This window comes from Caretta caretta, chromosome 1 (genome assembly GCF_965140235.1).
Source record: "Caretta caretta isolate rCarCar2 chromosome 1, rCarCar1.hap1, whole genome shotgun sequence".
In the NCBI taxonomy this organism is placed as follows: Eukaryota; Metazoa; Chordata; order Testudines; family Cheloniidae; genus Caretta; species Caretta caretta.
The window spans coordinates 57,195,793-57,214,107 of NC_134206.1; positions in this window are offsets into that span (position 1 = coordinate 57,195,793).

Genomic DNA, 18,315 nt, shown 5'->3' on the forward strand with positions numbered 1-18,315 from the left:
TATTTCAGTGTATAGTAAATAGAACAGTACAAACAAGTCATTGTCTGTATGAAATTTTAGTTGGTACTGATTTCGCTAGTGCTTTTTATGTATCCTGTTGTAAAACTAGGCAAATATCTAGATGAGTTGATGTCCATGCTAGAAGACCTCTGCATACCCCCGGGGTACATGTACCCCTGGTTGAAAACCACTGTTTTAAAAGATCTGCTTTAGGAAAAATTTTAGGGAAATTCTCTGGGCTGTGTTATGCAGGAGGTCAGACTAGATAATCACAGTGATCCTTCTGGCCTTGCAAACTCTGAATCTGTGAGTACACTGGCAGGAACTGACAGAACTGCGCTATACACTCTTTTATGATTGGGTCTGAAAGAGAAACATTGGGCAACTGCTCCTTTGCCCCGGAGCTCTCACATGTGGAGTCCCACAGGGCTATTACCACACTTATATAAAATCTATGTACCGCTAATAGTGGCAATTGCGAGTTAAAACAGGCTACACCAATAACCACATAGCTCCATGTCTTCTTTTCATCCAACACAGAAAATGCCATCTACTAGCTATCACAATGCATGAAGGAATTGACACCTGCATGAACAGCTGTCTCAAACTTAACCCAGGATAGACTGAATTGAGTCTACCTGAAAGAGGAAAATGCTTCAAGAAACTGGTGACTACCAACACCTCACCTGACGTGGAGGAGATATTGCCATTGGTCACCAAGATAGTGCGTAGTCTTGGAGTCATGTGCATGCATCACTAATCCTGGAACAATCACCATAGATCAGTGGTTCCCAAACTTGTTCCGCCACTTGTGCAGGGAAAGCCCCTGGCGGGCCGGGCCGGTTTGTTTACCTGCCGCGTCTGCAGGTTCAGCCTATCGCGGCTCCCAGTGGCCGCAGTTCGCTGCCCCAGGCCAATGGGAGCTGCTGGAAGTGGCGCGGGCCGAAGGATGTACTGTCCGCCACTTCCAGCAGCTCCCATTGGCCTGGAGCAGCGAACCGCGGCCACTGGGAGCTGCGATAGGCTGAACCTGCAGACGCGGCAGGTAAACAAACCAGCCCGGCCCGCCAGGGGCTTTCCCTGCACTAGCGGCGGAACAAGTTTGGGAACCACTGCCATAGATAATACTTAGCATTTATACTGTACTTTGCATATTAAAAGTGTTGTGCAAACATTAATGCTCACACCCCTTTTGTGAGATAGGTAGGTAGACAAGGGCTACTAGCCCCATTTTACAGAAATGGAAACAGACAGAGAAGTGAAAATACTTGTGAAAGGACACATGATAAGCCTGTGGAAGAGCTAGCAACAGAGCATGGAGCTCCCAAATCCAAACTCATGCTCCTCTTCCATCATTAGCACACACCCCTGTAGGGAATATGGTGAGTGTTCCTATACTGCAACCAAGGATATGAGCCCTTGTTTCTGTAGAGAAAATCTTTTTTAGAGCCTTATACAAAATGTTAGTAAAAAAGCAACTATTATTATTGTGAATGAGGGCCATAAGCCATCGGAGTGCCATGAGTAAAGAGAACAGCGGCACCAATCTGTGGCCACATCCATATACAAACATTACACCTAAATCACATACATGTGGTAGGAGGATTAGAATGGGCCTTCAATTCTAAAGCACAGGGCCTTCTCATCCTCTTCCTCACCAAGGGTCCTCGGAAGAGCAAAATTCATATAAAGTGTTCGTGACTTGGAAACCATGAAAAGCTCAAGCATTTGTGGTTGTGCAGAGGGTGTTCGCAAATTACATGGAGCCCAGGAATGATGCAAAACTCTGATCTCAGTGTTGCAGGTTTAACCCGTCCTTCTCTGAGGCCTGTCCCTCCAAGCTGTTCCCCATTCTCCTTCCTAAAGCCAGCCTTGCCAGCTATGTGGCCATGCTACCACTGGTCTCTATCTATGACACTTCTGAATGTAGAAACCACAGAACAAAACCTAACATTCTAAAGAGCTGTACAGTATTATCTTCCGATGAGAAATCCATAGGGAAATCTGCAGTTTTGTTTGGACAGCATACAACATAGAGCTACAAGGAAGCTGCTCTGTTTCTTCACCGCCATCTCAAATTCCCCTAGAGCCCCACACATGTGGTGTTCCCATGGATAAAGGACCATACCACCTGGTGGGTAAAGGAGCATACCACCTCAGCTTCCACTCCATTCATTTCGCAATGCTCTGCCCCACTTGAACATGAAGATCTTACCTTTGCTTCTCTCCATGCTGCCAAGGGGAGTACAGAGCCCACAGAACCCTATCATTTGAACTAAAGAAGAATCTCCATGAAACCCTACTAGCAATAGAGTTCCTATCCTCTTTGAAGGCCAGCCAGTGCAGGGCAACACAGTCACGAACATCAGAGCACGTTTGATACATAAAGGATAGACCAGTGGTATGCGTATGTGTCAAACTTAAATTGTACCTTTCTGTGCTAGCCTGGGGCCTTTTCTATGTTGAGAGATTCACTCTTGTTTCAGCTGCCACCCTCCCTTAGTGGGTCTGCCAAGTGCCAATTGAAGGGAGCTTTAATTTCCCCTGTAGGCTGTGAGTTAGTCTGCTCCCCTTTTATTCCTCCCACTGCCCTGACCATGACTCCTCTCTGGGCAGAGCCACATACTTTTCAGGCTGTACTGGCGGCCTGCAGCAGGGAAGTTGCTGCCACAGTTTGAGTTGCTGAAGTCTTCCCCCGGCAAATGTCCTGGTTCTGAGGACCTGTGACAGACATGGCAATTTCCTGCAACATCCTGGACAAACTTAAACTCAGTTCAATAATGTATTTTAGGAATTCATTGTATTCAAAATGCAAATATGTAGGTATTATTGTGGGATTGTATGTAATGTCTCTAGGCGGGAGGCATGACTAATGTAAACACTTGGAAGAGTTATGAGCTTCAAAGAACTATTGGAAACAACTTTAAAAGTTCATTCTTGTCTGGCACATTAAGTGGACTTCCTGGGAAAGCTCTAGGGGGAGGGATATGCAAATGGATCCCCTCTGGTTATGCAAGATCTTAGCCTTTTAAAGCTTCCCCCTAAGGAGTGGACCTTTGTCTGCTGATCACCTGTGACATGAGGACAAGATCAGAAGCCCAGACAATATACAGGAGTGACTCACAGATTCAGGGGGCACTTGTTTGGAGCCAAGGAAGTTATGAACTTGTAACCACAGAAAAAAACCCTGGGTGGAGTTTGAAGGACTGATCCCTACCAGAGCCCTTTGGAGGTAGGGTGATCTTTGATAAGTTTAGTAGCACTCGTGCAGATTCTTTTATTGTTGTACTATGTTTTCTCTGTGTTCACCTTAACAATAAGATGTGCTTGCTTAGGAAATATATACCTTTTGACTATAAACAGCATAATGTCCCACAGTTATAGTACCTTATAACTGTGGGCAATTATGCTTTTTATAGCCTCGGAGAAGAAAAAGCAAAGCAGCCCTGCTTGGGCAGTCTGACTTGCTGGGGAGTTCACAGCATAGACAGGGAACCATGCAGCCTGAAACTACCCCAGACAGGAGAGAGTGAGACGCGTGTCCCCACCCAAGAGAGGTGATGGCTGGGGAGCCTAAAAGTGGGAATACAAGCGCACTTGCCCTGAACTGTGACAGGGCCCATACCCTGATTGAATCTTTCCCCCACCCCACCCCGCATCACAAGCCTGTGTGACAGAACGACTCAGTGCTCTGAAATGCACTAGGAATGCTGGTGGAAGTGAGTGGCTTTCCACAAAAATATCCAAAAGGCTAAAGGAAAATTCACAAGATATCAATAAATGGCCAGATAACCCAATCTGGTATGGAGTTCCTGTGAAAACCTGGCACCCTCTTATTCACCAGTGTCATGTAATTAGGATACGTTTTATACAAAGTGTGCCTTGTGAGGTATCATTCTAAAAGTCTTGATCTGCTAGACATTAATATCTCACTGGATTGTATGTCGTATGTGAAGTTATGAAGTTTGGCTGTGTATGTGCTACTGAAACGTGTTGTGAGGTTGAAAACACTCACAATCAGCCCTTCAGGTACAACAGTAAAAAGGCCAAACAATAAGGAAATGCACACAAGCACACGGATTACCCCAGAAACTGTGTACAATAGAAACCTCTCAGAGATAGCACTACACAATGGGAACCATTTGACCCAAGTCACAGCAAAAGAACTTTCAAGCAAGTGGGAAAGGGGGCAAATGACATCATGATGGTACCTCACTCTCCCAGCAACAACACACCTGAGGAACAAAGACTGAACTGGGGGAAGTGATGGTCCCAGGCTAAAGGGAGTTCTAGCCTGTGTATGAAAACCTGCGAAACCCAAGCTGCAAAGCAAAGGCAGCTTGTGCCTTAAGAATCTGCCAGCCTGTTTATCACTCAGGGTGAGAATTTGCTAATTCATATCCTACCTTTCTAGTATGTTAAATCTCAGTTTGCGGTTTTGTTTATTTACTAAGTAATCTGCTTTGATCTGTTTGCCATCACTTATAATCACTTAAAATCTATCCTTTTGTAGTTAATAAATTTATTTTATGTTTTAATCCAAACCAGTGTGCGTTTGACTAAGAGGTCTGGGGAAAATCTCAGCTTAGTTACCACAAGTGTGCATGGTCCTCTTCACATTGAGGGAGTGGCGGACTGGGTATGAAACCCAAACACTGTCCAGATTTGACTTGGGCAGGATAGTACTACTCTGGGGTCCTAGGCTGGTGGTTAGAGAACCTGCATGTAACTGAAACTGGGTGTGTCCCTACCTGTGTGAATGCTGGTGAAAGTGTAATCTTTGAGGGCTTTGCAGCTTGTTGCAGCAGCACAGTGTGAGAGGGAGTCCAGGCTGGTGGGTCAGAGAGCTCAGTGGTACCCCAGTTCCAGGTGACACCCTGCGGGGAACCCGTCACAGTTCCCCTGAAATTGTTTTGTTTTTTAATTAGCTTCATATTAACTTGGCCTTGCACAATCTAGTGTTAGCTTCTATATAAGCATTCAAAGCATTAAAAAAATCTTGCATCAGACCTCTAAAATCATGATTGGCTAAAAACATCAAAAATATTTGTGTTTTTATTTATTTTCTAAACGAATAGGGTTTGTATTTTCCAGCTTCTTTGCAACCACAAGGACTAGAAACTTTTTTTTAAATGAAAGCTGAGATTCTCATGTAATCGTATGACTGAATGAGCTGAGGCTTTAAGAAAAGACACCAACTATTGCAAGACTTATGATAAAAATCACAGGAATTGGAAACATTTTGGGATCGGGGAGAGGTATATAGAAGCCAAAAGTCATGTTTGTTAGTAAAATCTGTCTTTTTTGGATTTCAGTATATGTGGAAGATATTAAAACAGAAGATGCAAGCTGTGAAGGAATAAATCATACTGCATGAAAAAGGAAATATGACCAGCATATTTTTTCTTTTAATTCTCCTGTCACTTGGTTCTGACTGGGCTATCTCCATCACTTGCCAGTATTTTACTTATTTACACTTCCAGGATCTATCAGAGTATTATACAGCTTTAATATCAGCAATACAAGCACTCAGAAAAATGAAGCCCATCTCTTCAGAAATGACTTCATAGTTTGGGCATAATACAAAAATCAAAACAGAGAACAGATAAATATGCAGTGTTTTGCCTCTTCTAACATATTTACAGAACTTGTATTTTAAATGTATTATTTTCTTCCAGAAATTAGAAATATCATCTACTGACAAGCAATAACACTGTAAATTTAAGCACACATGCTTACTTTTACTCATGTAAGTAGTCCCATTACAGAGGCCCTTGAGTTTCTGACCTTCTGAAAAAGAGTCCTTACCTTTATAAATGAAGAGAGAAGAAATGAGTGGTTAGTGCTGTCAGGGCTTAGCTAATCACTGGAACTCTTCACATGAGGACAGTGAAGTATGTACATATATGTGTTTGCAGGATCAGGGCCTTAGAATCTACAGTGGTGAGTGTCCTTATAGAAAGCCCTCAAACAGATAGACAGATGTAGCACCTTTGATCCATGATTCACAAAGACCTTTATAAATACTGACTAATTAATCCTCACATCAGTCCTGTGCAGCAGATATTGTAAATGTTTTATTATGCATATTTTACAAATGGTAAAACTAAGACACAGAGGGCCAGACAATGAAGTTACACTGATTTACACCAGTGGAGGATCTGGCTCAGTGACTTACAGAGTGAGTCAGTGACAACCAAAAATAAAGCACAAGAGTCTGTAGGTCCCACTCTTTTATCTAACCACTGGGTTTATTCATATGCAAATGAAATGATGTCACCCCAGTTAACTATATTGGAGTCTATTAAAAAAAAAAAAAAAAAGAGCCCACAGTTCCGTGAAGGCTGTAAAGAGTAATACAACTGACAGGATTTGGAAACGTAAGGTTTAGCCATCCTCTTCTCCCATGATAGAAAGGAAAAAGAAAAAAAAATTAAATAGTTCCTATTGTGGCATATGAAAGCTAGAAGAATTTAATTTTCTGGTCTGTTTGTTCTAGCATGCTTCTCTAGGTTTGTCATCAGTTCCACTGGAACACTGGGAATGTAAACAATATTTTAATTCAGATTACTGTGTTTGATTCATTCAATTTCCCTTGTAAAATTGTCTGCTGTAAAATTATGTCTAATATGAAACAGTTATGATCTGCTGCTACTCAGTACATTAGTACCTATTAAAATGACCACAGTAACATGCACCCATTTGTTGTAACATGCAAAAAACCCACCAGAATTACTTCAATATGGGTGGAGGGTATCAAAGCATACAAAAATGTTCAAAGTCAAAGGGACGAATACGATATTGTATAGACTATGAGCAAAATAGTCAGTCAACAAGCAAAAGCACAGCCAGCCGTTTTGTAAATCCCACAACCACAGCTCTCTTCTGTGTCAATTACTATGGTGTTTCCTATATCTGTTCCATCCGTAGCAGCACTGTTTTGATTTTGGATTCAACTTTTATGAGGTCCATAGTCCTCTTCAAGCACTAAAGGGATGATTTCATCAAACAAACGTTAAGACACTTTTCTATTAACTATATTGAACTCATTTTTTTCAAAATGTTCTTATGAGCATCAACTCACCATCACTACTATTAAAAGCCCAGGAATCTGATCCAGAAGTTAGAGACTATCCCAAAATTGGCTGTGGATCGATCTTTCTCACAAAACAAAACCTCTAAGTAATATCACATCACAGAGTGTTGGTCTTTAGCAGAATTGGACTTGGTGATAAGATCAATGGGGAGGGAGACAAATCTAACAGTAATTCAGTGCTTTGATATTCTGGGATAAGCGCCACAGAAAGCCTTAGACAGATTGTATAAACCCACGCTTACTAAATGAGGCAAAATTCCAGCTCTACCCTTTACTGTGGACAGAAGCAATGCTGAAGGGGCTTTTACACTGCAGTGTGTGGAGAATGGAGATATGGTATTGTATAGCAATAAAGCAACAGTAGCCTTCAGAAAGCCATCATTACATGACAAGAATTGTGACCATAAACCAGGAAAGCCAGCCAATAAACAGTTATGGGCTTTCAAGCATGCAGAATTCTGAAAATCTGCGAACTCCAATACTGCCGGAATATAACATGTAGATCAAACTAGCTCTTGCTGTGTTCAGCTGTGAGAAGCAGAACATATGTGCCAGAATACCTGTAACAGTGCGTAAAGGGAGCATGCCAAGTGTGTGGTGTATTCTCAGATGGAGAAGCCTTGTGGTTGCAGGAGGATGTCACAGAGGATTAGCGTTGGATGAGACATTAAAGCAGGGCTTATTCCGGTTATGGGGAGACTCGCTTCTGTGCAGGGGCCAGCACAATGTCTATGCACTACTTGAGTCTCGTTTAACTGCTGTTGTCTAAATTCCAGGCAGGTGTGGTGTTGCAGGTGAGCCCTTACTTGATTCTTCCCTCACCCAGGGTATCAACAAGTGCAAATAGACCATTAGATGCTAAAGAGCACTTCCTTGTGCAGGATCTCATTTAACAACAGAAAGGCCAATGCAGAACATAAACAAAACATTCACCCCAACAACTCAGCTGAGCGACTAGGTCATTCTTACTCCATCTGTTCCCCACCTAAGTCCAGTGCTCCCTCAACCCAGGCTCTTCCCCAGGGGTTCTCTCAGTTCCAGTCTCCTGTCCTTACCAGAGTAAGGTCCTCCTCTGAAGTCAGGGGCGTTCTGTCCACTGTCCACTCTAGGGAATTGTCTGGGAGGCAGTGTCTGGGAGACCCCTGGCTGAGACCAGGCCCTCTTGGATGCCAACTGACTACAACCCTCTCTCCAGGAGCTCCCCTTTCTAGGAGCACCTCTTACAGGCTCCCCGTTCCAGAGGGTTCCCCAGAGAGCTCACCCTCCAGGCTCCCTGCTCAGCCCTCTGGCTCAGGCCTCTCATGGGAATTCCTTCCCCTTACTGTTTCCCTTTGGAGTTCTCCTCTATCTGAGCTTGGAAAACCTTTATTAGGTCCTGATGTTTATTTACTAATCAGCCACCTGGGGCAGTCATTTGCCTCCAGGTGGGGCCTTCATAAGGCAGTCACGGGCAGACTGGGTCCTAACTCCCCATAAAGGGCAGCTGTCCTATGACACACACTTTGAGGACTTGAGTGGTATGCTGGCCCTCTGCACAAGGTTGAATTTCTCCCATTAATTCCTAGTTTGTAGAACTGTTGTGTCAGACGTGGCTGGTATATCATTGAATTGAGAGAGATATTCAGAGAGCAGGAAGAACTTGACCATTAGGGCAGCCTTTTAATCTTAGCAGTGAGCGAGTGACTAACTTTGTGCCATGTCCTTGGGAGAGACCAATCTAACAATCATTATTTGCACAACTCTTTGTCAGTATGGTTTAAAAAACAGCCAAATATGATCAAAAACACAGTATGGGCCTGATTTCAACAGGAATTTCAGGTGCATGGGAAATGCAGAAAAGATGCAAACAAATGTCTTGAAAGTCACCAGTATCCACAAATGATGAACTTAAAAAAACAAAAACAAAACAAAAAAAAAAACCACACACACACAAAAAACAAACCCCACAGTATAAGGCAAAAGCAACTTCATTTTACTTCGAAATTACACTTCATTTTACTTTCCAGTAAGACAATATAGGCATGGGTGCCAGTATGTACCCCTCTATTTACAAATACAAGGAACTGATTCTCTAAAGGGCAGAAGCCCACAGCGGTGTATATTTGTGTGCCTTATCTGCATGTTCAATTACCAAGCTTGTACATGCAAAACAAACTGTTTGCATACACACCGCTTTAATTAGTCATCTGCATACACAATTACTCGGTGTATGAACACTATCATAATAACTGTACTTGAAGGCAAGATTTGGCCACTGCACTTAAACAAAAGGGGTGGGGGGATTATTTTTCTGCAGAAGTTACTTATTACATCCTTCTCGTACCAATGTTGGAGCACAGCGCAAAAATTAGTCTCTTGAATCCCTCACTGTCATTAGCTGCTGCTTCCATCTGCTCTATGGTGTTGAGATCAACTGTTTTGCCTTCCCTGCTAAGGGTTCTTCTTAAGATTTCTCTTGGGCACCATCATTTCCTCACACTAGCTGGTTCCCACTTGACGGTTTCATGTGGGAGTCTGTGTTGGCATCTGGAGTACATGCCCCAAATATGTCCTACGCTACCTTTTAATTCTAGACAAGACAAACTGCTGGTTGGTAATTTCTCACTTCTCTTAATTGGTGATAAAACTCTTTCCATCCAATGCCCAGAACCTTTCTTAGGCATTTATTTTCAAAGACATTGAGTTTTCTATCTAGCATTTTAATAGATCTCCAGCTCTTGCAGCTGTATGTTAGCACTGAGATTATGTTTAAGTTGAAAATCCTCCGTTTTGTTTTGGTGCTGTATATCTTTGATTTCTGTATGTTGCTGAGTTGAGTGAATGCTCTGGATGCCTCTCTTATCTTTGTTGTCACTTCTTCCTTGAAGTCTCTCCATTGGCTAATACGGGGCTATCCAGGTAAATTAACTGGTCTACCTGCTTGATGATTTTGCCTTCTAATATGATGTTGCCACTGAGTGTCTGGGTTTCAAGGATGTTTATTTTGGCATAGCAGATTTTAAGCCCTGTGTCACAGGGTCACTCACCACACTGGCACCTCCTGCTGGCCATTTTGGGAATTAGCTCTGTTCAGCAGGCGTGCCCTCCAGTGGTAGTGGTTCTCCCATCCTCATCTCCACCTGCAGTCCCACCGCAGTTCCAGTCTCACTGCCTCTGCTTCATGGCACAGCCCCCGGGCCATGTCACAACCTGGGTTCCCCCGTTCCAGGGGACTCCTTCTGCACCGGTCCCGCTCCTCGCAGCGGCTTGGCAGTCCATAGCCTGGCTGACTCTTCAGCAGTGAGTGGCAGGGACACGACCCAGGCCTGTCCACTACTGTGGGTCCCAGCCCAGGGACCCTGTAAACAACAGCTTCCAGCTGCCCCTCCTTTCTTTCTCCACCAGTCTGTCTCAATTCCCTGGGCCACTTATCTGCAGCCCCAGCACCTTCGGCTCCTGCCTCTGGCTTTTTCACCCTCTTCCCAGGGCCTCAGGCCTGTAAGTCCTAGCAACCCTGTTCATGGTCCTAGTCTCTGCAGCCCTCTAGGAAGCCAGTCCCCTCCCTTTCTCTGGCCTGCAGCTCCCTTTTATATGGGCTGACTGTGCCCTGATTGGCTGGTCAAGCCGCTGCCCTAATTGGCTGCAGCCACCGCCTTAACTGGCTGTTTCCTTGTAGCCCTCCAGGCTGGGTTTTAACCCTATCAGGGCCAGTGCAGGGCAGATGTCCCGTCACACCCTGCTTGGCCTGCTGTTTTTGCCAAGGTGTCTGTCTTTGCAGCTTTGGGGGAGTGTTGCTCAATATTGCGATATCAGTGAAGTCTGGGTCCACTAGGCATTTGCCATTTACTCATGCAATGCCACTGTTCGTGCTGTTACTACACTTCTTCGTTATCCAGTCTGCGGCAATGCCAAACAGCAGCAGAGATAGAAAGTAGCCTTGTTTCATGTCAATGTTCACAATGAACCACTCTGTTGTCTGGTTGTTCTCTCTCATGACACAGTTTGCATCACTATATGTAGCCTTAATGATGCTGATGACTTCAGCTGGAATTCCATATGACTGAAGACTATTCCACAATGTGTGCCTATGCAGGCTGCCAAATGCTTTTGAAAATCAATTAAATTGATAATATGTGGAGCCTGCCATTCTATTCAATCCTCTGTGATGGCTCTTGTGTGAATATCTAGTCTATACAGGATCTCTTAGGCCTGAATCCAGACCGAATCCCTAAACTTTGCATCCACTGCCTCTTCTCTGTAGTATCACACTACAGAAGGCTTTCTCTACAGCAGAGCGTAGTTGACTTCTCTCCCGTCATTCTAACGATTATTCCATGTTTCCACTGGTCAGGAGGAACTTGCAGCGGAGATAATAGTTTCTGAAGAAACTAGTTGTGTGTATTATTTTTTAACCAGTGAATGATCTATGTTGTCCATCTCCTTTCTTCTCTGTCATCTGGTGTCCTACCTGTCCCGCAGCATCATTTTGTCTCATGCAAATAAGACAGAATGTAAATCATCGTGATAAAAAAAAACCAAGAAAAAGCAGACATCTCTGTCGTCAAGCAAATCTAACATTGGCTGTATTCTTCAAGCTTTATGAATAACATTTTCATAACAAGCCCATATACATACCATGATTGCCTTTTAGAAGAAAAAGTAAAAGAAAACAGAGAGATAAGCACCACTACAGGGAGACAGGAATTGCCATTCCAGATTAGCCCAATGGCTTCTCTAGTCAAGGATGCTATCTCTGACAATGGCTAGCAACAGCTTTTACAGAGGAAGGTGTAAAACCCGCATAATATACAATTATGCAATAACTTGCCCACAGGAGCAATTTCTGCTTAAGTTCAGTGATTGCCTTATGTTCTGAAGCATGAAGATTTATCCTAAGTTGTGTGACTGCAGGTATTGTAACGATTCATATATACAGTTTGGTGCTGCTCTGGGCATCTTAGGAGGAAATTTCTTATCTGTTCATTCTTATTCCTTTCACTAGATTCTCACCTTTGGGCTTATCCTGTGGTTGACAAGGAAGCCGTCAGATCCAGGTGTTGCAGCTCAACCTCACTATCCGTTTACATTTGTGTAATTTCCTCCTGACTTACAAAACTCAAGAGTTGCCAGCACAACACAGCTAAGTGGAATTAGTGAGCACTGGCATACTCTGAAATTTATTAATGGCTTGTAGACTAGGCCAAATGATGCAATTTTTCATGCAGAATTTATCAGAGTATTTGTAAAATTCTATCTCATGGCAGTTGTGTTCAATGGGGCATCAGGTGGAGTTTCTAATGCCCTGCTTACCTACTGGCTGCCTGGGATAGCCCTTCAAACAGCCATCTCCACCTGCTGATTGGTGCAGGCCTTCATGCAGCCACATCCACCTGCTGGCTGCCTGGTGTTGATCTCACTGTTTCCCTGTCGATCTGCTGCCTGACTAGTGCTGCTCTCCTGTTTCCTGGAATTCCTGCCATACTGTCCTATCCAGCTGCTGACAACATACAGCTAGCCTAGCCACCTGCTGACTGCCCTTAATGCTCCTGCCACCCCGCCAGCTAACTTCTTATATGCCCATCAATTTAGAGTGAAAAACTATCACTTTGCAGCAGTTTTCAAACCGTTTCTCTGAGAAGGATACAAATGTTCTATGATCCAATTGTTCAGTACTCACTCACTCTGAACCTCCTGCATCTGCTCTGAATACTTCTGCATTAGGGCTGTTGATTAATCACAGTTAACTCATGCGATTAACTCAAAAAAATTAATCATGATTAAAAAAAAGTATTGTGATTAATCACAGTTTTAATCGCACTGTTAAACAATAGAATACCAATTGAAATTTATTAAATATTTTCAAAAAGAAAAGGAGGACTTGTGGCACCTTAGAGACTAACCAATTTATTTGAGCATAAGCTTTCGTGAGCTACAGCCCACTTCATCGGATGCATGAAGTGAGCTGTAGCTCACAAAAGCTTATGCTCAAACAGGTGCCACAAGTATTCCTTTTCTTTTTGCGAATACAGACTAACACGGCTGTTATTCTGAAACCTGTCATTAAATATTTTGGATGTTTTTCTCCATTTTCATATATATTGTACTCTGTGCTGTAACTGAAATCAAAGTGTATATTATTTTTTATTACAAATATTTGCACTGTAAAAATGATAAACAAAAGAAATAGTATTTTTCAATTCACCTCATACAAGTACTGTAGTGCAATCTCGTTGTTGGGAAAGTGCAATTTACAAACGTAGATTTTTTTGGTAACATAAGTGCACTCAAAAACAAAACAATGTAAAATGGCACTTTTGTAGCCGGCATTGCAAGGTATTTACGTGCCAGATATGCTAAACATTCAGCCACCATTCCAGAGGACATGCTTCCATGCTGATGACACTCGGTAAAAAAATAATGCGTTAATTAAATTTGTGACTGAACTCCTTGGGAGAGAATAGTATGTCTCCTGTTCTGTTTTAACCACATTCTGCCACATATTTCATGTTCTAGCAGTCTCAGACAATGACCCAGTACATGTTGTTTGTTTTTAGAACACTTTCGCTGCAGATTGGACAAAAAGCAAAGAAGGTACCAATGTCAGATTTCTAAAGATAGCTACAGCGCTTGACCCAAGGTTTAAGAATCTGAAGTGCTTTTCAAAATCTGAGAGGGATGAGGTGTGGAGCATGCTTTCAGAAGTCTTAAAAGTGCAACACTCCGATGCAGAAACAGAACCCGAACCACCAAAAAAGAAAATCAACCTTCTGCTGGTGGCATCTGACTCAGATAATGAAAATGAACATGCATCAGTCTGCACTGCTTTGGATTGTTATTGAGCAGAAACCATCATCAGCATGGACGCATGTCCCCTGGAATGGTGGTTGAAGCATGAAGGGACATATGAATCTTTAGCACATCTGGCATGTAAATATCTTGCGACGCTGGCTACAGCAGTGCCATGAGAACACCTGTTCTCACTTTCAGGTGACATTGTAAACAAGAAGCAGGCAGCATTATCTCCTGCAAATGTAAATAAACATTTTTGTCTGAGCGATTGGCTGAACAAGAAGTAGGACTCAGTGGACTTGCAGGCTCTAAGATGTTACATTGTTTTATTTTTGAATGCATGGTTTTTTTGTACATAATTCTACATTTGTAAGTTCAACTTTCATGATAAAGATATTGCACTACAGTACTTGTATAAGGGAACTGAAAAATACTATTTCTTTTTTTTTAAGTGCAAATACTTGTAATCAAAAATAAATACAAAGTGAGCACTATACATTTTGTATTCTATGTTGTAATTGAAATCAATATATTTGAAAATGTAGTAAACACCCAACAATATTTAAATAAATGGTATTCTATTATTGTTTAACAGTGCAACTAATTTTTAAATCATGATTAATATTTTTAATCTCTTGACAGTCCTACTATGCATCCAGGTGAAGTTTTAGTCATGCAGGAAAATGCCATGAATTTCTTTATTTGATCATATGAAAATAGTTATATTAAAATTCTGGCACATGCAGAACCTTAGCTGCATTGTTTTCACAATTAGGAAATGGCAAACACAAAGCCCCTCAGCATAAAGCCAGAATGAGAATTTAGCTTCCACATACTGCTGTAACTTTTGTTCTTGTTGGTGCCAGTAAACACCAAACAAACAGCAAATCCACAAATCCTGCTGTAGAACATAAGGGAAAATCCTAGGCTGCATCTGAAGGAGATTTCCACACACTACAACAGAAGTAGTAATAGGGGGAAAAGATGAACAGATTGTAGCTCTTAACTGGAATGCATCATAAAAATGAGGAGTTATCCCGTCCTTTTTCTAACACACTGTATAAACAAAGACAACTAGACAGAGACATCTCTTTGGGAGGATTTATTAATAGAGATTCTCTATGTTCTAGTAAGGAGGAGAGGCTGGAAGATGATAAAATACGGGTAGGATCTGATGAGAAACAGTCAAATGAAAAAGAGCCCCATTCAATTATATTATGTAATGGCAGACAGCTAAAAAGTGACAAGTTTTTGAAGTGCTTATATACCAATGCTAGAAGTCTAAATAATAAAATGGGTGAACTAGAGTGCCTCATATTAAATGAGCATATTGATACAATAGGCATCACAGAAACTTGGTGGAATGAGGATAGTCAATGGGACACAGTAATACCAGGTACAAAAGAAGGACAGAACAGGTCGTGCTGGTGGGGGAGTGGCACTATATGTGAAAGAAAGCATAGAATCAAATGAAGTAAAAATCTTAAATGAACCAAACTGTACCATAGAATCTCTATGGGTAGTAATTCTATGCTCTAATAATAAGAATATAGCAGTAGGGATATATTACCGACCATCTGACCAGGATGGTGATAGTGACTGTGAAATGCCCAGGGAGATTAGAGAGGCTATAAAAATAAAAAACTCAATAATAATGGGGCATTTCAACTATCCCCATATTGACTGGGTACATGCCACCTCAGGATGGGATGCAGAAATAAAGTTTCTTGACACCTTAAATGATGGCTTCTTGGAGCAGCTAGTCCTGAAACCCACAAGAGGAAAGGCAATTCTTGATTCAGTCCCAAGTGGAGTGCAGGATCTGGTCCAAGAAGTGCTAAAAATACTTCCTTTTGTTTGTTTTAAATCTGCTGCCTATTAATTTCATTTGGTGACCCCTAGGTCTTGAGCTTATTCATGCAAGTTGTCTTATTGGATTTGATGAGTCTACTGGTGTGAATGAGGACTACTTTGAAGGGTTGCAGGACTGGGTCCAGGCTCTGTATACTGAAGACCTGATTACAATACCACATTAGTTTTGTATCAGTGTATGACAGGACATTAAGGCTTATATACCTGCAGGGAAATGGAGGACTATTCTGTGGATTCATGCTAGTTTATGCTTGCAGCCAGATCAAGTGGCATTTAAATTAACTACACTCCAAGGTAAAAAAGAGTTTGTGTGTCTGAGGAGTGGGCGAAATGGGCAGGGGAATAAGGGCTTTGCAGAGAGAAATTCTCCCCATCTTCACTCTGTACAGGATAAAATCTAGCCCATCAGATCCTTTAGCTTATTCCTTTCCTTGAAATTACAAACTAAATAAGATAAATTAAATAAAACAATGATAAACAGAGCTGTGTTCGACTCAAGTCACAACAGTCTGCCATGGTTTGAGTAGTCTGTGAAGATTTCTGCAAAACTTTGTGTTGTCTCTGACCATCCACGAACTTCATCTTGCTGCTGGTTGCAGCCGGTGACAAGAATGCGGCAGTTTATCTGGAAGGCATTGCATGGGGCCTGAGTCTCCACTGCCCTACACCGTGTGAAGTCTTTTACACATGTGACGTGGGTGTAAAATACCACCCCCTAGATTGGGCTTCATTTCACAGATTTTGTGCTCATTTTGCACAGGTTTAAATGACTACACAAGGAGCAGGGCAGTGAAGAAGCAGCTCCACACAGTGTACGTCGCATGGTATTTTTTCTGTGTCCCTGATTGGCCCAACTTAATCCATACGATAAGGACAGACTCTAATTCTAATTTGATTTCTCAGAGAGAGGGGCTGCATGTCAGATTTATGAGGAAAAAGTCAGGTTGTTTCCTTCTTAGCCTGAGTGTCGGATGCTGGCAATTGGTGGATTGCTACACAACTTTCTGCAATTTCCCCAGCTATTAGGAACTGCCCCACTGTCACATAATTATATCCCCCTTTAATGAAATAAAATTTCCCTCAGATCAGAGTTCTCTTAGAACACCAGAAATGGGTCTTGATTTTGCATATACCTTGCAGAGATATTGTGCACCCCTACCGATTGGGTCTTTTACTTCACGGGCATCAGTTTCAATATAGGTTAAAGATTTTTAAGGCCAAAGAGGGCCATTGAGTTCAACTACTCTGACTTCATGCTTAAAACAGGCCATAGGATTTCCATGAATTAATTCCTGCTTGAACTAGAGCACGTCTTCTAGAAAAACCATCCAAACTTGATTTGCACATTTCTAGCAATGGAGAATCCATCACACCCTTGGTAAATTGTTGCAATGATTAATTACACTCACTTACAAATGTGAGGGTAATTTCTAGTTTGAATTTGTCTAGCTTCCACTTCCAGCCATTGGGTCTAGTTATACCTTTGTCTGCTAGACTGAAGAGCCCTCTGTTATCAAATTTCTGTTCCTCAAGTAGATACTTATAGACTGATCAAGTCACCCTATACACTTCTCTTTGTTAAGCTAACCAGTTGCGCTCCTTGAGGCTATCACGATAAGGCAAGTTTTCCAATCCTTTAATCATGCTCATGGCTCTTCCCTTAAACCTCTCCGATTTATCAACATCCCTCTTGAATTGTAGACACCAGAACTGGATGCAGCATTTGAGTATCGGTCACACCAATGCCAAATAAAGAGGTAATATAAACTGTCTTCTCTTACTCAGTCTTCCTCTTTGTATGCATCCTAAGATTGCATTAGCCTTTTTGGCCACACCATCATACTGAAATATGCCCCCAGAAATCCTAGCCCTAAATCTGGGTAACTACAGCACTGGTGTGGATATGGCTACATTGATATGGGTCATGTGCAAGCCCAGCTGCATGTGCCTGGAGTTGGGTATTATCTACAGTGTAGACCTAACCTCCAAGTCTCCCTCCTTGTAAGACAAGGGGGCATTTTTTGTTGTGATTTTGTTTGTTGTTGTTGTGTTTTGTTTTTTAAATGCCTGACTTCCCCTCTTCCCAGAAGACCTTGCTCTCAGCCAACAGTTCACATTAGTCTCTCCAACATGAACTAAAATCCTGTAATGATCTCAGTTTTACCCCTCTTCACAAAGATGGCACCTCCAGCAGCATAGTAACACCCGTTACCAGCAGGCTGGGGCATTGGTTCAGTTTGGATCCAGAAGGAGGAGGGCCTCTTCCAATCATCATTATTTCCAGAATAATCAACTCTGATGTTACAAAGGATTATCCCTTCAGGTGAGTAATGAAGCTGCTAGATGAAATGAATTCCTTGAACAAAAGTCCTGGACAGGAATATAGCAAATGGAATACAGACATACAGAAACACTTGTGAACAGAATGTTTTATAAAGGCATCAGCAGCTCTTCAGCTCTCCAGGCTGGAGATAAGAGACAATTAAAACAATAAATTGCAGATGCCGTATGCGCCAGAGCTCACTTTGTCTAGTAAATAGTGAACTCTTGCTATCTTCTGGCTTACCAACAGTACATTT